We start from the raw sequence: 22864 nt of genomic DNA on the forward strand, positions 1-22864 counted from the left end.
AGCATCTTTTCATATGTATATTTTCTGTGGAAAAGTGTCTACTGAAGACCTTTGCACATTTTAAAAGTTGATTGTCTTTTCATTGTTGCACTGTAAAAATTCTTTATATATTCTGGATATTAAACCATTATTCAGTATATGGTATGAAACTATTTTCTCCCATTCTGTTGTTTGCCCTTTTTACTATTAATAATGTTCTTTGATGTGCAAAAGTTTAAAATTTTGATGAAGTTCAATTTATCTGTTGTTTCTTTTGTTGCTCGTGTTTTGCTGTCAGATGTAAGAATCCATTACTGAATCCCAAGTCATGAAGATATGCCCCTACCTTACCTTCTAACAGTTTGATAGTTTTAACTGTTGTATCTTGGTCCTTATTCCATTTTGAGTTCATTTTTATATATGGTATGAAGGAGGGGTCTAATTTCTTTCTCTTGCATGTAGATATTCAGTTTTCCCAGTACCACTTATTGAAGAGACTCTTCTTTCCCCACCACATGTACCTAAGTACATCCTTATGTTGGCCATAGACATATGAGTCTATTTTTTGGACTTTCAATTCTGTTCCATTGGTCATCTTTACACCAGTACTATTCATTTAAATTACTATAGCTTTGTAGAATAATTTGAAATCAGAAGTGTTAGTCCTCCAACTGTGTCCTTCTTTTTCAAAATTCTTTTGGCCTATTTGGGGCCACCTGCAGGTCATATGAATTTGAGAATCAGCTTTTCCATATCTGCAAAAAGTCTGGGGGAATTTTGATAGGGATTGCATTGAATTTGTATATTACTTTAGATAGTAATGATATCTTAACAATATTTAGGTTTCTAATCCATAACCACAGGATGTCTTGCCATTAATTTAGGTCTTCACTAATTTCTTTAAGTAGTGTTTTGTAGTTTTCAGTGTGTAAGTCCTTTATATCTTTGGTTAAATTTATTCCTAGGTATTTTATTTTTTTAGATGCTTTTCTAAATGGAATTGTTTTTTAATTTCCCTTTGGACCATTCCAAAGTGTAAAGAAACACAATTGATTTTTGTGTGTGTGTACATCTTGTGTTCTACCACTTGCTGTTTATTAGCTCTAACAGTTTTCTCAAGGCTTTCTTTGGATTTTCTATATATAAGATCATGTAATCTTCAAATAGAGATAGTTTACTTTTTGCTTTCCAATTTGGATACCTTTTATTTCTTTTTTTGCCTAACAGCTCTGGTTAGAACTTCTAGTAAATTATTTATTTTTTATGTCTCAGAACTTCAAAATTTTACTTTTGTCTCATCCATCAAGGGCACAGGATACCTTCATCAACTCCAATTTTTGCTTCCTTTTCTCCTTATGGACTATTCTATCACCATTACCCAGCAATATCCTGCATAGGCAGCTTCCTAAGAAGAACCAAAAAATACTTTGGCCTTCTGGGTTAAATATGCTCAAGTAAAGTGTGAAAATGTGAGTTGCATTTTAGCAGCAGATTCCAAGCTGAGCAATAAAATAAAATCCAAAAGCCTTCTACATCAGGCTGCCAACTAAGGAAAGTTCAACATTGTCACCCAGTTGGGTTATCACAGGTAGTAAAACTCAACAAGTTAACTCAATAGCTAATAGCTTCTGTCTGCTTGTGTACCTAGAAACTACTAGACACTCAAGAGCACAGCCCCATATCTAGGATTTCATTCTCATTCAGAAGTGCAATCTGAGGAAATTGTCAGAATTATTAGGTGTGCTGGTTCTAACCCTGGTTACAATGACTTCAGAAAACCACTTCATTATATTTTATTGAATCCCACCTTTGATACCTTGTATAAGGCTCATTAAGTTACCAGGATTCCAAAGCCTTTTGACTTTAAAACCCTACAGCATGCCTCTTAATAAGCCCTTTAATGTGAAACTAATGCAAATTTTGATTTAAATTAAAAAAAAAAAAAAACAACTATTTTAATAGAGAAGTATTTCTTTATACAGCTACTAGCTTCAACATACAGAATGCTCTATCTGATGGCTGGCGGGCTGTGCCCATGCCTTGCTGACATTAACATACATCAACACAATTACATTAACATCACTAGTGGCCATTGTTGGCCAAGAAAACTGGTTTTAAACTGTAAAAGTGGCTTAGACCAATAATGAGTTCTATACCCATGGGTTTGTGTTAAAATAAGTTGCTGTATGAAGATTTCTATAAACCTGCTTCAAAAGCAGGGTCATGGGACAGATCCCACATCTGAGCCCTAGAATTTTAAAGGAATAGTTTCCCTTTGATACATGTTATATCATACTTTCAATGTGATAAAAGTATTTTTTTTTAATTCCTTGACAACATGGGGGAAAACCCTATTAGCACTTTTTATCCTAACTAAGCCCACAATGCAAATACGGCAATCACAGCATTTTTATGGAGTAAGGTGCTGTTTGATGAGATTAATTTACATGCATTCTACAAGTATCTTTGCAAATAAGAGAAAGACTCTTTGTATATCAAGCAAAAGCTGAAATAATCTAACCTCAAACTTTAGGATACAAAGAACCCGGGTAATGGATTTATTAAAGGTTTGTACATTCAAATTATGTTTTTGACATAGTGGATAAACAAGTTCATTTATAGATTTAACCAACATACATAATTGACCTAAAAACTTCAATAGAAGGATAAATTTCAAAACCATTTGAAAGAGAACCTAAGATGGCGCCTAGGAGAGACAGGTCAAAAATCACCTCCATGAAAAATACTAGATAAAAGCCAGAAAGTAGCCCAGAACACCAGTTCCAGCAATGCACCAGCTGGACAAGGTCTGCTAAATCCACAGGGACTGTGCACTTGGTGAAACCGGGAGTCTGCATTCTGAAACAAGTGAGTAAGCCACTGAATGTCTGGCAGCCATGCTGCTGTATGGGGAAACCATGGGTTGGCGTTTGGAGGCGGACTAGGTCTTTTTTTTAAAAAAAAACAAAAGCGGCTGCAGATACGGCAGCGAGAACCAGTGAAGCACGGCAGGAAAGGGCTGTGCAAACACCTCAATATCTGGCGTGTAAGACAGCCTTTCACACACCCACTGCTAGTTGTCTCGGAGCGAGGGCAGAGGTGAGCCAAAAGGGGAAAAAACCATGCCCCTTGTAGCCATCTTCCCAGCAGGCTGGGAACGCTCCTGCCCAGCACCTGAGCCACAGACCAGAGCCGTGCCAAGGGACCCAGTGTGACGGGAAGTGTTTCCGGCAACACCGCGCACATGCCACGATATCGGGCGTGGACAATAGCCTTTTGAGCACCCACAGGTAATTGTCCCGGAGCTGGGAAGGCAGAGCTGTGCGAAAAGGGGGAAACTAACATGCCCCATTCAGCCATCTTTACAGCAGGCTTGGAACGCCCCTGCACAGCCCGGCAGCCCAGGGCTTCTCTTGAGGGACGGTGCACACTTGTGATGTAGCACAGCCTTCCCTCAGCAGAGGCCCTAGAAGGGCACAGCTTGGAAGAGGAACCCACCCGGAAATCCCAGGGACCCTACACCAATACCAAGGACTTGTGGGTCAGCAGCAGTGACAATCCGTGGTGAGACTGAAATGAAGGTTTAGACTCTTGCAACAGCCTTAAATCTCCAGGAACACCTGGAAGTTTGATTAGTAAAGCTGACCTGCGTCCCTAACTGCTCAGACACACACCCCACATTCAGGGCGGACAGCACCAACAACACACCCAAACTTGGTGCATCAATTGGACCCCACAAGAACCAGACTCCCACACACCACAAAGACAAAGTTGGGGAGAAATGACTTGAGGGGAATAGGGGACTCACAGATGCCATCTGCTGGTTAGTTAGAGAAAGTGTACGCCACCAACCTGTAAATCTGACAAATTAGAGACTGGTGTCTGAATAATCCTTCATATCCTAAAAGAACCCTATCAAGTAAAGCAAATGCCAAGAGGCCAAAAACAACAGAAAATTTTAAAGCATATGAAAAAAACAGACAATATGGATAACCCAAACCCAAGCACCCAAATCAAAAGATCAGAGGAGACACAGTACTTGGAGCAATTAATCAAAGAACTAAAGACAAACAACAAGAGCATGGCACAGGATATAAAGGACATAAAGAAGACCCTAGAAGAGCATAAAGAAGAAATTGCAAGAGTAAATAAAAAAATAGATGATCTTATGGAAATAAAAGAAACTGTAGACCAAATTAAAAAGATTCTGGATACTCAGAGTACAAGATTAGAGGAAGCTGAACAACGACTCAGCAACTTCGAGAACCACAGAATGGAATATGAAAGCTCAAAAGAAAGTATAGGGAAAAAAAATCAAAAAAATCGAAATGGATCTCAGGGATATGACAGATAAAATAAAATGTCCAAATATAAGACTCATTGGTGTCCCAGAAGGGGAAGAGAAGGATAAAGGTCTAGAAAGAGTATTCAAAGAAATTATTGGGGAAAACTTCCCTAACCTTCTACACAATATAAATACACAAAGCATAAATACCCAGCGAACTCCAAATAGAATAAATCCAAATAAACCCACTCCAAGACATATTCTGATCAGACTGTCAAACACTGAAGAGGAGCAAGTTCTGAAAGCAGCAAGAGAAAAGCAATTCACCACATACAAAGGAAAAAACATAAGACTAAGTAGTGACTATTCAGCAGCCACCATGGAGGTGAGAAGGCAGTGGCATGACATATTTAAAATTCTGAGAGAGAAAAATTTCCAACCAAGAATATTTTATCCAGCAAAACTCTCCTTCAAATTTGAGGGAGAGCTTAAATTTTTCACAGACAAACAAATGCTGAGAGATTTTGCTAATAAAAGACCTGCCCTACTTCAGATACTAAAGGAAGCCCTACCAACAGAGAAACAAAGAAAGGAGAGAAATAGAGAAAATTAACAGACACATATAGAACATTATATCCCAACTCACCAGGACACACATTCTTCTCTAGTGATCAAGGAACTTTCTCCAGAATAATCCATAGGCTGGGACATAAAACAAGCCTCAATAAATTTAAAAAAATTGAAATTATCCAAAGCATATTCTCTGGCCACAATGGAATATAAATAGAAGTCAATAACCATCAGAGACTTAGAAAATTCACAAAAACACCTGGAGGTAAAAAATGAGGGGGAGATGAAAACATTCCCGGATAATCAAAAGCTGAGGGACTTCATCACCAGTAGATCAGTCCTATAAGAAATGCTAAAGGGAATTGGGCAGCCTGAAAGGAAGGGACACTAAAAAATTGACTGAAACCACGTGAAGAAATAAAGGTTTACAGTAAAGATCACATGGTAAATATAGATACCAATACTACCGTATTTTTGATTTGTAACTCCACTATTTACTTCCTACAGGATCTAAAATACATTAAAGTGTAATGATAAATCAGTGGTTTTGGATGCAATGTAAAATATGTAATTTTTGACAAGAACTACATAAAGGTGGGGGAATGGAGGAGTATCAGAACATAGTTTATATGACCTATTGAAGTTAAGTTGGTATCAAAGAAAACAAGATTGTTATAGACTTAAGATGTTAAATTTAAGCCCCACGGTTAACACAAAGAGAGTATCAGAGAACATGATCATAGAGATGAAAAGTAGAGTATGGCTTATGAGAAGTGGGGGAAGGGGCAATGGGAGTTAGTAAGAAATGAGTGTAGGGTTTTTGTTTGGGGTGAAGGGAAATGTCTAGTAATGGATGGTGGGAAGGTGATGGCACTGCAACATTGTGAATGTGATCAATCCCACTAAATGTAATGCTAGGGAGGGGTTGGAATGGGAAGATTTATGCTGTATGTATGTTTCCACAATGGAAAAAAAAGACAGTCTAAATAGATAATGACAATTAAATGCCATAGATGATCCTGGATGAGATTTAAGAATAAAGGAGAAAAGGCTCAAAAGGACACAATTGGGACATAAGAAAAAAATGAAATAAAGAATGTAAGCTTTACATCAATGTTAAATTTCTTGAACTTCTTAACTACACTTAATATGACTAAATAAGTGAATATTCTTGTTCATAGGAAATGTATACGTGAATTATATTATTTGTTCAAAGATGTGTGCAACCTGCTCTCATATATTCAGAAGACAGAGCAATAGATGATGGATGATAGACAGGGAGGGAGGGAAAGAAAGAAATGGTAAAGTGACAAAATATTAAAGTTGGTAGATCAGGGTATCGGTGGAGGGGGGGTTGGGGTATGCTGGAGATCTGTGTACGGGGTTTGTATTATTTTTGCAACTGCTACTGTAAGTTTGAATTTATTTCAAAATAAAAATAAAAATAAATAAATAAATAAAAAATAAAAAACCATTTGAAGACCATCTCTAGAACAGTGAATTTCCCAGGAGTGTATACCAGATATAACCTAACCTGACATCATCTTAATTGGCAGAGGTTCAATATGCTAGAGCAGTGTGCGTTTCTCCCACATCAAGTGTACTCTTAGGGTTATTATAATACAAACTCTACAAGGAAAAGAACTTCAGTATTGTCTTCTCTTAGTAAAGAATAAAAACTCAGCTTAGTTATGAGACCAGTCACAACACAATGAAAAGCTGTATTAACTAGTTCAGATTATTATTAGTAACAGATGATGCTGGTGTGAATAACTGTATGTTCTAGAACCCTTATAAATAAAATCCCCATTTAGTGTCTATATTACCAGCTATAAGATTAGTTAACTTGTGGTAGAATGAGGACTCATGTAAGGCATAATGAAGCATAGCATTTTACTACTATGAAAACAAGTGCAGTCTAGTTAGGAGAAAACCTTAATGACAAGACTCCCTACCACATGTGAATGTTAAACATTTAATATAAAAATGTTGAGACTGCAATGTACAAAATAGCTATTATAACTGCACATATATATTCTCTAACTTCCAAGTTTACTTTTCTTTCCATTCCCTTTTTTTTTTTTTTTTAAGGAAACTGTAAATTATACTGTGGTTAAGTATCTTCAACCTTGAAAAAGCCCACACTTGGACCAAGACATAACCAGTTTTGTATAATTTCAATCTTTTTAAATGTATTAAGACCTGTTTTATTACTTATTTATTAATTAAGACCCCAGCTTAGAGTCTAGCCTAGAGAATGTCTCATGAGCACTTAAGAAGAATGTGTGTATCCTGCTGTTTTGGGGTGCAATGTTCTATATATGTTTATTAGGTCTAGTTCATTCATCATATCATTTAGATTCTCTGTTTCTTTACTGATTCTCTGTTTAGATATTCTATTGACTGAAGACAGTGGTGTGTGGAAATCTCCCACTATTATGGAAGAGTCGTCAAATTACTCCCTTCAGTTTTGACAGTTTGCCTCATATACTTCGGCGCTCCCTGATTAAGAGCATAGATATTCATGATTTTTATTTCTTGAAGGCCCCTTTTATTAATATAGCATGTTCTTCTTTACCTCTTACAACATTTTTGCATTTAAAGTGTCTAGTTTGTCTGATATTAGTATAACTCTCCTAGCTTTTTTTTTTTTTTGGTTACTACTTTCATGGAAAAATATCTTTTTCCACCCTTTCATTTCCAACCTATTTGTATCTTTGGGTCTAAAATGAGTCTCGTGTTAACAGCATATAGATGGATATTTTTAATATTCAGTTTTATTGATATATTCACATACCATATGCTCCAGTTTGCTAATGCTGCCATTTTGCAAAACACCTGAAATGGATTGGCTTTTATAAAGGGGGTTTATTTGGTTACAAAGTCTTAAGGCCATGAAGTGTCCAAGGTAAGGCACCAACAATAGGGTACCTGCACTGGAGAAAGGCCACTGGCATCTGGAAAACCTCTGTTAGCTGGGAAGGCACGTGGCTGGCGTCTGCTTGCTCCTAGGCTGCATTTCAAAATGGTGTTCTCCAAAATGTCAGTGCCAGCTTTCAATGACCATCTTCAAAATGTTTCTCTAAGCTGCAGTAGCTCCTTCTGTCTGTGAACACTTTTACAGGACTCCAGTGCTTCAATTAAGACCCACCCTGAATGGGTGGGGTAACACTTCCATGGAAATTATCCAATCAAAGGTCTTGCCCACAGTTGACTGAGTCATATCTCCATGGAAACACTCAACCAAAGGATTCCAACCTAATCAACACTAATACATCTGCCCACCCAAGATTGCATCAAAGATTATGGCATTTTGGGGGACATAATACATCCAAACTGGCACACTATACAATCATCCAAAGTGTACAATCAATTGTTCACAGTACCATCATATAGTTGTGTATTCATCACCAGAATTTTTGAACATTTTCATTACTCCAAAAAAAATAAAAAATAAAAATTAAGAATAAAAGTAAAAAGGAACACCCAAACCATCCCATTCTCCCCATTCCCCCTCATTACTCATTTACTTTTTGTCCCCATTTTTCTACTCATCTGTCCATACACTGGATAAAGGGAGTGTCAGCCACAAGGTTTTCACAATCACATAGTCACATCATGTAAGCTATACAGTTATACAATCATCTTCAAGAATCAAGGCTGTACTGTGAACATTTCATTATACACCATGGATGATTGCATGGTATGTGAATATATTTCGATAAAATTGAAAAGAAAAAAAGAATCAAGGCTACTGGGTTACAGTTCAACAGTTTCAGGTATTTCTTTCTAGCTATTCCAATATGCTAAAAACTAAAAAGGGATATCTATATAATCATAAGAGTAACCTCTGGAATGACCTCTCAACTCCATTTGAAATCTCTGAGCCACTGAAACTTAATTTTGTTTCATTTCTCTTCCCCTTTTGGTCAAGAAGGCTTTCTCAATCCCACAATGCCAGGTCTAGGCTTATCCCCAGGACTTGGATCATATTTTCAAATCCATTCTACCAATCTGCATCTTTTGATTGTGGAGTTGAATCCGTTAACATTCAACAGTATTATTGTAAAGGCAGATCATAATTCAACTACCTTATCATTTGGTTTTTATTTGTCAGATCTATTTTTTCTCTCTCTTTTTACCCTTTACGTTACCCTTACAAATACTCTTAATTTCTGTACCCTCCTCCAGATCTCTCTCTTCTGTCTTTTCTTTTCAGCTGGCAGTACGCCCTTTAGTAGTTCTAATAGGGTAGTCTCTGAGTAACAAACTCTCAACTTCTATTTTCCTGTGAATATTTTAAACTTTCCCTCAGTTCTGAAGGACAGCTTTGGTGGACAGAAAATTCTTGGCTAGTGTGCCAGTTTGAATGTATTATGTCCCCCAAAATGCCATAATCTTTGATGCAATCTTGGGTGGGCAGATGTATTAGTGTTGATTAGACTGTAATTCTTTCAGTGTTTTCGTGGAGATGCAACCCACCCAACTGTAGGTCATAATGCTAATTAGATAATTTCCATGGAGGTGTGGACCCACCCATTCAGCATGGGCCTTGATTAGTTTACAAGAAGACTATATAAGCTCAGACAGAAGGAGCGAGCTTGCTATAGCCAAGAGGGACACTTTGAAGAATGCACAAGAGCTAAGAGAGGAGCTGCAGCTTACAGAGACATTTTGGAGATGGCCTTTGAAAGCAGATTTTTGCTCTGGAGAAGTTAAGAGAGGCTAAATGCCCCAAGAGCAACTGACAGTGACATTTTGAAGAGGAGCTGCAGCCTACAGAGGAATGTCCTAGGAGAAAGCCATTTTGAAACCAGAACACTGGAGCAGATGCCAGCCACATGCCTTCCCAGCTAACAGAGGTTTTCCAGATGCCATTGGCCAACCTCCAGTGAAGGTACCCGATTGTTGATGCCTTGTCTTGGACACTTTATGGTCTTAAGACTGTAATTTTGTATCCAAATAAACCCCCTTTATAAAAGCCAATCCATTTCTGGTGCTTTGCAAAAAGGCAGCATTAGCAAACTGGAACAGCTAGCAATTTTTCTCTTTCAGTATCTTACATATATCATACCACTACCTTCTCACCTCCATGATGTCTGATGAGAAATCAGCACTCAGTCTTATTTAGCTTCCCTTGTATGTGGTGAATCACATTTCTCTTGCTGCTTTCAGTATTTTCTCCTTCTCTTCAGCACTTGACAATCTGATTACGTGTGTCTTGGAGTAGGTCTATTCAGATCTATTCTGTTTGGAGTATGCTGGGCTTCTTGGATTTGGATGTTCATGTCATTTATAAGGGTTGGTCGATTTTCAGCCATTATTTCTTTGAATATTCTTCCTGGCCCTTGCCCTTCTCCTTCTGGAACACCCATGGTGTATATGTTTGTGCGCTTTGTGTTGTCATTCAATTCCCTGAGCCCTTGCTCAAATTTTTCCATTTTTTTCTCCATTTGTTCTTTTGTCTGTTCAAATTCGCTTGATATGTCTTCTAGCTTGCTGATTCTTTCTTCTGCCTCTTCCAATCTGCTGTTGTGTGTCTCTAGCATAGTTTTAATTTCATCTACAATGTCTTTTATTTCCATAATGTCTGTTATTTTTCTATGAATTCTTTCAAATTCTTGTTTATGCTCTTCTAGTGTCTTCTTTTTTTTATTCTTATACTCTGCAGTTTATCTTGAAAACAATCTTTGATATATCCAAATGAATTTGAATTTAGTTATCTCAAAGGACACAGAAATTACCTGTATTCTCCTATAAATGAAACACTGATAAAAGAACAGTTAACATATTTTTTAAAGACTAAAAAATAGGATTTTTTCCAAGTATTTTTCCCATCTAAGCCAATATATATTTGACATTTGGACTAAATGTGCATTTGTCAAAGTGAGCAAAAGATAAAACAGCATATAGTGTTCTCTCTGCTTATAATTAAAATTTCAGCAGCAAAGTGTCCAAATGGGAGCAAATAACTGACTACCTTATGAAACAAACTAAACAAAAATTAAGAATAATCAAAGGTGCTAAATATTAATTCCATAAATCATTGTCCCTCTTTCCTATCCTTTTAATATACAAGTGTGCACTATGGTTGTGTGTGAGTTCAAGACTGTGAACTCCCATGTCTAGGGGTATGTAATTCAATAAAAGCCCTTGGGATAAAAAGGTAGTATAGGTGAATAGAGGACATTCATCCATCAAGTTATCCCTATCAACTTAGTAAAGGGGTAGATTATTTAAAAGTCTCAGTGGGCTCAGATACTGGCTTGGGCCTTAAAGTGATGTTTTATTTCATTTATTAATATCATAATTAAACACTTAGAATGCTAGCTGTCACTGGATTAGTATTTTAATAATATTGGAAAGAAATGATTGTGTTACAAATTACACACAAAACATTATATTCTGTGATTCTACTACGTTGTTTGTTCTGCTTTTTTTGTAATTGGGGCAAGATAAGAGATCCAGTTTGTTTAAGAACATTTAACATACCCCCAAAACTGTCTGAATTAAAGATTTTTATTAATTCTCCTGCCAAACACAACACTAATTTCCATCTACAATTATTTTTTAAGATAAAACAGTAAGTCAATCGGAAAAACAGCTGTGGCCTTGAACTATGAAACACTTCAACATACTGATTAAGTAAAAAACCTAGAACATCACTGTAAACATGTTAACATTGTTGGCATTCAGCAGTGAATGGATGCAGGTTTTGTGACTTCTCCAAAAGTGCTTTGCAGCACCTAACACGCTGCTGGTACATAGTCTCAAAGGCGGAGTCAGTTCCATCATAGGAATTTAGGAGTAGAAGGACCCCTTGGCCATGTTCCATCTTCATTTTTCTGTTCTATCACTAACACCTGTCCTTGGTATAAACCAGCATCCTGAATGGTGCTGTCTGGTTTACTCAGTGGTTCAAACGTATTACTCATGTATTTGTTCCACAATCTGGTTTCTTTTTCATCTGGAATACTGAAGATTTTCTTATTTCCTCTTCAGTTGTATCTATTGTGTCAGCTTTGCTAAATCTTCAAGTTACAACATTGTTCGTATTTCCATTTTCACAGAGCTTCAATTCTGTGAGATATACTTCCACTTTGCTGTGCTTTACAAACATACCCTGTTCAACCACCTTTCAGGTTATTGGCTCCTGACTGTCCATCAATGTGTTCCAGCCGACAAGTTTATTCCAGCCCTCAGTTGGCAATAGTATGTAATCCAATTTATCAATAAGATGTTCCTTAAGTGACTGGACATCACCATCTATGAGAAGTCCAGAGTTATCAATGGGTCCAAGATATACATTTTGATCTCCCATCTGGTATTTGTCCCAACTGTCAAAGCCAACATATTGTTTCCACTGTTTGGACTATTGACTAGATACCAGTTGTCCCCTTTCCAGAGCGAGGTTTTGAGCAGTGTCACAATGTCAGACTGCTAGGTGTCCAGATCTGCCGCTCTGCCTTCCACTATCTTCTTCCTAGTGTCTTTTTAATAACCTTTATCTCCTTATGCACATTTTCCTTCATTTATTTGAATTGATTCAGATTTGTTTGAACATCTTTGATTAGTTGTTCCAGAGTCTGTGTATCCTCTGACTTTTTGATTTGCTCTTCTGACTGGGACATTTCTTCTTGAATTTTAGTATGCCTTGTGATTTTTTGCTGAAGTTTGGTCATCTGATTATCTTGATGGGTCTATTCTGAAGATCAGTTTTTCTCTCTTGTCTAGGATTTAGTTGATGCCTGGATTTGTATTAGGGCACCGCTTTGACAGTTGGGTCGTTAGTATTTCTCAGCCAAAACAGGGCCAGGTACCCATGCAGGGGGTGTGTAGACTAGCTCTGATGGGCCTGGGATAGGGTCTAGAGAGGCTCTGCAAAGCTCTGTGAATTTCTCTTGCACTTTCCAGCCTGCCCAGCAGATGGCGCTCTTCAGTGACTTAATCATTCTCAGAAGCTGTTTACCTCCTGGAGCGCCACAGCATCTGATAGGGTGGGGCTGAAACTGTGGGGTTCCTGTGCTCTCACTTTACTGGCCAGTTTCTGGCTTAGTGTGGGACTCTGTCCTCCCTGTACTTGTGGTGGAGGCCTCCCCCAGCTGCCATAGTCCGCAGCCTTCCCCCAAGCAAGGGTCAGGCTGCCCACTGCTTTTTCCTTCACAGGTGGGGGATGGGCATCAGATGTTACAGTCTCTGTCCATGTATTCTCAGACTCTGGGTCCCTCACTGACCTGGGCCTTGAAATGTTCTCCCTTGTTCCCTGGGTCCCCAAACAATTGATTTGGGCAGTTTCTGCCTGACTAATTGCTGCTTTGGGGAAAGATTCTACCTTTCCCTCCCTATTCCTCTATTTTGGAAACCCCTCCTTTTTGTCCTTTTATATTCCGCCCTCCCCAGTAGTTTAAGTCCTGCTGTAGGTCCTGTAGGCTTGGGTCTGTGTCTGAATATAGGTGGGGATCTGTCTCACTGATGTGAAAGATACTGTAGTCTCTGTTCCCAGTGGGAGATGGGAGGGATCCTGGCTGTTGCCACTGGGCACTTCCTGAGCTGCATGGGACTGAATGAGGGAGAGGGGTGAAGACCAGCCAGTCCAGGAAGGAAGTTTCCTACCTGGTATTTTTCTCTTTCTTCAATTTGGCATTTGTGGGATTGTTCTCCAGCCTTTACATTCCTCCAGAGTTCTGAACAAGTGAGAACTGTCTGTTTTTTTTTTTTCTGCTGAATTTCTGGGGAGAGGTTTTCAGTAGCTGTTTACATTGCCATGTTGATGATGTCCCCTGCTCTCTTTTGATTACTATTTGCATGGAATTTTTTTTCCATCCTTTCACTTTTGACCCATTTTTATCTTTAGATCTAAGTTCAGTCTCTATAAACAGTATATAGTTAGGTCATGCTTCTTTATCCATTCTGCCAATCTCTGCCTTTTGATCTCTGCCATTTACATTTAAGACAACTACTGATAAGGCAAGATTTACTTCCTCCATTTTATAGCTTTTTTTTTTGTCCCTCCTTTTTTCCATTACTGCCTTTTTTGCTTAGATGATTTTTATAATAAGCCATTTTGAATCACTTATTTACTTCTGTATAAATTTTTTTGAAATTTTCTTTATGGTTACTATGGGGATTACATTTAACATACTAAATCTATTACAATTTCATTTATATTATACCAACTTAAATTCAATACTCTACATATACTCTGTTCCTACATCCCCCCATCCCTCCCTTTATTTTGTTCATTTCATAAATTATATTTTTATACATTGTGTGCCCAGTAAGAAGAGTTTGTGCTTATTCTCATGCAGTTTAATTTTAAGCCTTATAAGAACTGCATTACATATGAAAAATGCAATAACACTGCCATTTAGTTACCTATACCAGAGGTCTTTATTTCTTCATATGGCTTTGAGTTACTGTCTAGTGTCCTTTCCTTTCAACATGCAGTAGTCTCTTTAGCATTTCTTGGAAGGTAGGTCTAGTAATAATGAACTCCTTCAGCTTTTGTTTATCTGGAAATGTCTTAATTCATTCCTCATTTTTGAATGACAATGAAAAATTCATTGCTCATTATTCTTGGATATAATTTTTTTTTCTTTCAGCTTTAAATATGTTTCCTACTCCCATCTGCCCTCCACGGTTTCTAATAAGAAATTGAATGTTAGTCTCCTTGAAGATCCCTTCTATGTGATGTATTGCCTCTTTCATGTTGTTTTCAAGATTCTGTCTGTTCTTAGTATTTGACAGTTTGATTATTATGTTATTTGGTGTTCATCCTGTGTGGCATTCATTGAGCTTCTTGGATTTGTGTATTTGTATCTTTCATCAGATTTGGGAAGTTTTCAGACATAATTTCTTTGAATATTTTTTCTGCCCCTTTATCTTTCTCTTCTCCTTCAGGGACTCCTATGATGTGTATATTAGTATGCTTGCTGGTGTCCATAGGTTTGTTTCTTTGTTTTTTCCATTCATTTTTCTGCTTGTCAGACTGGACAATTTCAATTATCTTATCTACAAGTTTGCTGATCCTTTTTTCTGCCTCCTCCAATTTGCTGTTTAACTCATTTATTGAATTTTTCATTTCAGTTAATATACTTTCCAGTTCCAGAATTTTCATTTGGTTCTTCTTTGTAATTTCTATCTCATTACTGCCATTTTCATTTTGTTCTTATATTGCAACTCTTTTGAGTCATAGTTCATATGCTAACTCCCTGTGAAGGCTCCCCATCTCTCTGATAAGCCTGACCACTCCCTGACATCCTCAATGGACCTCCCTCCTGCCTCTTTTCTAGCATCATCACTGTATTTACACAATTTGTCTACAGATTTGCCTTGCTGACTAAACTAAGAAGTATTTGAGGACCAAAGTGTCTTATTTTTATCCTCATTGTTTAGGAAGACAACAAATATGTGTTAGAAGCTGTTCTGGTTTGCTAATGCTACCATTATGCAAAATACCAGAAATGGATTGGCTTTTATAAAGGGGGTTTATTTGGTTACAAATTCACAGTCTGAAGGTCATGAAAATGTCCAAATTAAGGCATCAACACAGTATACCTTCACCAAAGGAAGGACAATGGCATCCAGAAAACCTCTGTTAGCTGGGAAGGCATGTGGCTGGCGTCTGCTGATCCCAGGTTATGTTCCAGCTCTCTCTCAGCTCCTGTGCGTTCTTCAAAATGTTGCTCTTGGGGCCTTTTCTCCTTTCTTAGCTTCTCCGGAGCAAACTCTGGGCTAGCGTAAGTCTGCCTTCAATGGCTGTCACCAAAATGTTTCTCTCAGTTGCTCTCCAATGTCACTCACAGCTGCTTTGAGGTCCTTCTGTTTGTGAGCTCTTTAATAGGGCTCTAGTGATTAAATAAAGACCCATGCTGAATGGGCGGGGCCACACCTCCACGGAAAATAATCTAATCAAAAGGTATTACCCACAGTTGGGTGGGTCACATCTCCAGGGAAACATCCAATCAAGAGGTCACACCCTAATCAAAAAAATTAATTAATCTGCCCCCACAAGATTGCATCAAAGAATATGGCTTTTTCTGGGGGACAAATATATACAAACCGGCATGGATGCATAATTAATTTCAGTATAATGAAATCCAAAAAATGATAAATTTGTGACCCAATTAACAACAACAATGGCCCTTTTTACTCTTCTATGGTTTGAAAAGAAAAAAAGAGTCAGTAGAAAAAATTGTAATTTGGGGAAAAAATCCAGAGTAAAGAAGGCAGGAATGCACATATTGTTGATTACGTTGACTTGAAAAGGTGTGATGTGTACAAAAATGAAGTAAATAAATCCTATGATTTCTAGTGATCTAATTAAGAGTTTTATACCCTTTCAGGCTATTTGACCACTTTTATCTAGGTTTAAGGAGAAAGGGGAAAGTCTTCAAATTTATTTAACTAATTCATTTGTTTCCAAATTGACCCTACTTTCAAAAGAATGCAATTATTCAAGAATATGGATATTATAAAATCCAAGCCATTAATCCAGGAGAAAAATAGGAAAGGCAAGGAAAAGCAAGGAGAAAGGTATATCAGAAACTTCTGACTAAAAAAAAGTTACAGAAGAGTCTTCCCCTACCTTTACCCCCTCCCTGAAATAAAAGAGAGAGAGAGAGAGAGAGAGAGAGAGAGAGAGAGAGAAGAGGAGAGGAGAGAAGAGAGAAAAAAACATTTAACACATTCAGTACATACTTTTCAATTCAGTACATTTTCAAATTCTCACCAGTTTTATTTATCCTAATGATTTGGTTGGAATAATTAACAAATGCCACAAGTCAATGGAGATTGCCAGAATCTGAAAGATGAATAATTCCATGAAAAGTTCTTCAGGGAAATAAGGAGAAACTACTCCTCCCTGCCATGGCCACTAGCTACAAATTATCTAAGGATATACTGTGGCCAGTTCTTTTGATTAAAGTGCACCAGAAGCAAGCTGGAGAGAGAATAAAATACAAATGTCTTCATTATTTTTGTCTGTGTTCCTCTTGATCACAATATAGGCCTCCTAAGATTTAGAAGACATGTGTTCTGGTTTTGGTTCTGTTACTACTTTTTGACTTAAGAACTATCTTCTCCTTACCTCAATTTCCTGGTAATGAAAACACCAACTATTGTCAGCCAGATTTCAAAGGCAAGATAGGAAGAGGAGTTATAATGTATCTATGAATTGCTAGATTTCCTCCAAAATAATTTTTATTTTAAAGTAAGACTAGAGTATCATATTTATTAAAACTATATTTTATCATGCTAGTGAACAAAAGATTGTTATTACAAGACATTGTATAGTCACCAGTTTTTAGTTTGCACAGCCGATAAAAGTCAACTATTATATCCAATTTACAAAAGACCAGAGACATAAACAGGCAAAAATACCCTGTTAAAGTAATGAGGTAAAATAGACCTTAATGACTACATTATGAAGAAAAAAAAGAATTCCAAAAGAAAGTTTTAGAGATCAGGTACTAAAATAGAAAAAAAAATGTAAATTAAATATAGACTGTGGATTATTCACAGAATGTTGTAAAAATTTTACTCATTTTATCTGGAGATCATAAAGGTGCTAAAGTATTATGATAATTTTGTATCATCAAGATGATAAATTTCTAGAAAGCATCTTAAATGCACACGTAAACATGGTTTCTCTAATCAGTCACATTCTTATAATGCCAGCAATTCCATTTTAATAGGATATGATCATGAAAAAATCCATTTGCTTGTGTGTCAATACCAAATGCATCTATGTCCAGTTACATGATGAGAAGTTCCAATTCTGTACAAAGTACTAAATAATTTAACTATGATTTTTAAGTGTTTTTTGTTTGTGTTAATTTACTTCATGATTGTCTTTAAGCAAGTAATTAGGTAGGAGCTGTCAGTATATTAACTGGTCTTCTAAGGTAGCTGGTGTGGCAAAAAATCAGAGCGCCAAAAATCCATTCCATTATAAGACTAGGGAACTTTTATTTATATATTGCTGAGAGAATACAGAACAAAGACAACTGAAAGTAGCAAATTGAAAAATCTTAAGTACTTTTCTATTAAAAGTCTGGAGTGTCATTAGACTCCTACTATAAAACAATTAACAAATTTGTTCTAATGTTTTTTGTCTGGGAAAAAAGACTTCATGCAGATTCATAACCTCTTATATGCATTACTGCTGATTTTCTAGGAATAAACATGTAAACCATGCTTAGATTCACTGCTGGATTTAAACAAACCGAATGTAGTATTAGAGGCTTGTTTCCATAGCTGAGAGACTTGTTTATCAGCTCCCAACTTCCAGCTGGCAAAAAATTGAATTGAAACCAACTTTGGTTGTCCTTCTCATTCATCTATATAAAAGACATTTGAAAGTAGATAGCAGGAAGTAAGAAGAATAAACTAAATGGTTCTAGCAATTTAGAAGGACTGCACTATAATATTGTAAATCAATAATTACACAAATCATGTGCCATCAAATCCATTTCAGTAAAAATTCTAACACTTAGACTATTTATTTATTTATTTTAGTTTTAAAAAGCAGAATGCACAAGGCTGTGGATCTTCTTAACTCCCAGAAGCCTCCTTTTAGTTATCCTACTATTCATATTCAAGGACATGCAATAGTTGGAGACATGATAATAATCAACTAAAGTCCTGTCTATTTTATTATCAACTTTAAGTAGAAATGTTTATTATAATGAAAAAAAAATTATGATACTGCTTTACTTTCTTTAGTTCTATGGTCTTTTTGATGAGATATATACATTAACTTAAACCTCTAACAAATTTAAGCTTTTAAATATTACTCAATAAAGTTACTTGGGACTATATGTCAGAGCCTTCCCTTCGCTGTCTACCAAAAAACAACATAGATTAAAGAAAGTAAAATAAAAGGCAGACTATGACCTAAAGTCATAAAGTAACAAAATGGATTATCCATAAGAGAAGTGATTTTCCTGCTTCTATTATGTTACTCATCTATTATTTTAAAAATAACCAGTGGTCCTTAAAGTGTTTGGGAGGAAATTTCATTGAGAATCTGATTTTTCTTTTAACGCAGGATGGGGGAGGGAGGGGCTAGTCTTCACACACAAACTTTTACCTACATTTTTAAGAGATTTCAATCCTCGCAAATCCATCCAGACATGAACCCCTAAGGGTCCCAAGATTCAAGATTAAGAGACCTTGCTTGGCTGTGACAGCAAGCTGTTATGGTATTGTCACTACTACAGGCTATTACAGCCTATTTGAGGGAAAGGTGATTTCACAGATCTGAATGGCTGGGTGCATGACTCATACTCCAATATGTATCCTTCCTGAAGCCTTATAAAGAACTGTTCTCTGATCGGGACTATTCAATTCCAAATCTTGTATTGAAGAATATCCATGACCTGGCCCTTTTCTACTTTATCAATTAAATAATTTTCTTATTACCTCCTCAAGCTTTCCTTCTAAGTATATGATTTTTCCCTCAATTGTAACGTCTATCTACCATTTATTATCAGCATATATTGAATTCTTACTGTATGCCAAGCACTATGATGCTTTTTATGCCTTTAATAACTCTAATTTTGAATACCATCTTACAAAGTATTCCCATTTTATAGCTGAGAAAGCAGAGGTCCTGAGAGGATAAGTGTAAAGTTCAAGTTTACAGGGATAGTGTCACTCAATCCTGATCCCAAAGTCGTGCTTTTCCCACTCTATGATGCCTCTCAAACTTCCTCTCAATTACCCTTAAGAGGACAGAAGTAGGATGCATACCTCTCAGGATATGGGAGGATAACAAGAAGCAGCTCAGTAAAAACATGAAATTTCTTTGAACTCATGTTTCATTTTAAAAGTTCCTACTACTTTTGCCTCTTACTCTGAAATGATTCTGTAGAGATTTTACTATAAAAATGTCTTAAATTACATATTAGAAAAGATTTATAATACAGAATGATAGAAACTGCCACATATCTCTAGGGCTAAACACAGCCATATTTGAGAAGCTGTAGCTAAAATTTCTTGATTATTTCAGGCCATATTAACTCTTCTACCACTAATTTCTACTGTACTTTCCAGCAGTCATTATACACATTTAGCCTAGTACCTATCACTTTATTCTTGTTTCATATGTGTGTCACTTAACACAGATTTTAATATCTAAATAGTGATGTTCCCTTGTATCCCTCATAGTAATTAGAGCAGTACTAGGCTGTAAACCCAGTGCCTAGGACAACAAATGTTTGATAAATGAGTGAAGGAGTGAGTGAATGAGAGGGTAAGTTAGTGAATAAATGGTGTAATGTGTGGGCTTCAGAGTCAGAAGACTTAAGTTTGAGATCAGGCTATGTTGCTTTCTGTGTGTTCTTAGGCTACTTACTAAAACTCATTGAGTCAAAGAAATTATAATGTCCACTTCAGAGGGTTTCATAAGAATTAAATAAGGTATTTTATTTGAAAACACCTTGTATTCTTTAACAAAACTTACTGAATATTAGTTATGATTTATGAAGTTATTAATTGATCAGTTGATAAAGTTTAGGAAAACCCTCAAGTTATTTTATTTTAGGAAGCAGGTGAAGCAACATTTTAATGTTAATATATCACACTGGGCTAGCTAATTTTAAACAGAAAATGTAAGCTGTATTAAATTCCAGTGAAGAATATTATCTGCTTAACTGATCTAAATATGAATGTCCACAATTATTTTCACAATGGAATTAAGCACTGCTTTATACACTCATTCCCCCACCCCAACCCACACACACATTTTCCAAATCTTTAATTTACTAAAAGCAATACACAGCAGGTAACCCCAGTGTTCTCAAAACCATTTTTCTTCTGAATCACAATTCTGATTCAGAAGGTCTGGGTTGAGGTCCAGGCATCTCTATTGTTAAAAAGTGATACGGATGTTTTCAGGGGCAGCGAATACTGACTTAAAATCAACAACAAATAGTTCTTTCCTTTAATTTTTACCCATTGTGTACCATGTAAATTTACAGATTTATAGCAAGTATATATAGAATTTTTTTAATTTCTTAGTTATCATACAACTCAATTAAATGGTCCTAAATTACCACAGCCCTGGAAGAATCAATCACTCTTTTTAAACATGAAATAGTCAAGAAAGTAATCTACTAAACTATACGCTCACAAAGGAGCCATTAAGATCTCTTGCCTCTGTACCTTTGCTAGAACTAATTCAGCCACATGAAGTACTCTCCAAATTCCCTACTAATAATCAAAAGTACTTAATCTCTTATCTGGATAAATGCCTATACCATACATTAAAGAACATTCCCAGAGAGATCAGAGGCAGCACCCAATGATTAAGCATATTCATATTAATACAGCCAAATGAACAAACATTCACACTAAGCAGAATAAATACCATGAATAGCTTCACTTCAGTTTAGGTCAGGTTTTGCCACCAAATGAGTTTGAACTAAATTTCTAAAACAAAATAACAATTTCAAAAAATCTTTAGGTAGGAGAGATTTTTGGATTTTGAAGTTACAGATAAAGGATTGTGAAAACTTTATCTTTTAGGTCCCAACTTACATATCACTTTCAAGACCGGGTTAAGTACTCTTTAAATGTGCACATATAACATCCTATGCTTACTCCTATCTTAGTGGTTGCCTGTTAATCTTGCCCCAGACTGTAAGATAGCCAGGAAGCTGCAATCAAGGCTGTGATGGTTGGGTTCATGTGTCAACTTGGCTAGGTGGCCTAGCTGTCTGGTCAAGCGGGCACTGGCCTGACGATTCCTGTGAGGCTATTTGAGGCTGGTTGGTTTGTCAGATCATCAGTCAATTGACTGCAGCTGACTGACGACTCATCAAGCGGCGTGCTTCCACAGTGAGAGAATGCAATTGGCTGGATTTGGTCCGGGTGATCAGTTGGAGGCTTATAAGCCGGACGGTTAGAGAACCTTCACTTCTTCTTCAGCTGCTCAGTGAAGCTTTTCCTGCGGAGCTCGTCGAAGTTGCCAGTTCGTTTCCTGAGGAGTTCGTCAAAGTTGTCGGTTCATTTCCTGAGGAGTTCTTCAGTTGCCGGTTCGTTTCCTGAGGAGTTCCTCAAAGTTGTCGGTTCGTTTCCCGAGGAGTTCGTCGGACGTCTTCCTTGGAGTTGACAGCTTGTTGACCGCTCTGCAGAATTTGGACTCGTGCGCTCCCGCAGTTGCGTGAGTCACTTTTACAATTTGATAATAAGAGACATCTCTCATTGATTCTGTTTCCAAGGAGAACCCTAACTAATACAAAGGCCCACATCTTTTCCACTATTTTACTCCCCATACCTATAAAGTATCTACCAGAGGATATCCATTTAATAAATACTTACTGAATCAATGAACAATTTTGAGTACTAAGATTTTAATCTAGTAAATTTTTACATTATCACACTATCTGCTTGATCTGTAAGGTATGACGAACTTAATCAAGATAACATTGAACTTCCACATAGTGAACTAGGACTAAAATCAGAAATCCAACCAAAAAGACTACCCAATAGCATGTACACTGTAACAGCACATTGAAAATAGTGCTTTGTTGTTGCAAAATAAAACTTCTCCTTAAATTTGTTAATGAGGACATTTTACAAATTGAACTACTATATGAGATAAATTATCTGACATGCAGTAATTTATTTACTGTTTTAAAACAGGGTTTCTTTTACATTATACAAATATAAACATGATACAATTGACTTTAGATGTTAATCCATGTGAGGTTCTTTCCTGTGGGGAATTTTAGAATGTGGGATATGAAAATAGAACTTGCCTTCTCTAATTAATATACTCTATTAAAATTGACAAATAATTTTAAATGACAGATAAACAAGATCAAAATGGAAAACTAAATAAATATTTATAAAGATAGGTAGGGTTACACAAGAACCTTAGGATTTTAGGATTCTGACAGGCTCAACGCACATATGATCATTCTTAGCCATACCTTTATTTTTAAGTACAATAAAGATTTCTCCTTTACTTTCTTAAAGCCAAAGGGTTATTTGAGAATAAGGAGATAGAGCTTTCCTCTAGAA

At 36.6% G+C, this 22864-nt stretch overlaps 1 protein-coding gene and 1 pseudogene across 6 annotated transcripts in view; both read right to left on the reverse strand.

The window, feature by feature from the left end:
• EHBP1 (EH domain binding protein 1) overlaps positions 1–22864 on the reverse strand; it is an 870491-nt gene that overhangs the window by 289240 nt on the left and 558387 nt on the right. The gene's annotated exons all lie outside the window — the stretch shown is intronic.
• On the reverse strand, positions 10919–12943 carry LOC119512754 (annotated as a pseudogene).

The sequence above is a fragment of the Choloepus didactylus genome, chromosome 17 (assembly GCF_015220235.1).
Source record: "Choloepus didactylus isolate mChoDid1 chromosome 17, mChoDid1.pri, whole genome shotgun sequence".
NCBI lineage: Eukaryota > Metazoa > Chordata > Mammalia > Pilosa > Megalonychidae > Choloepus > Choloepus didactylus.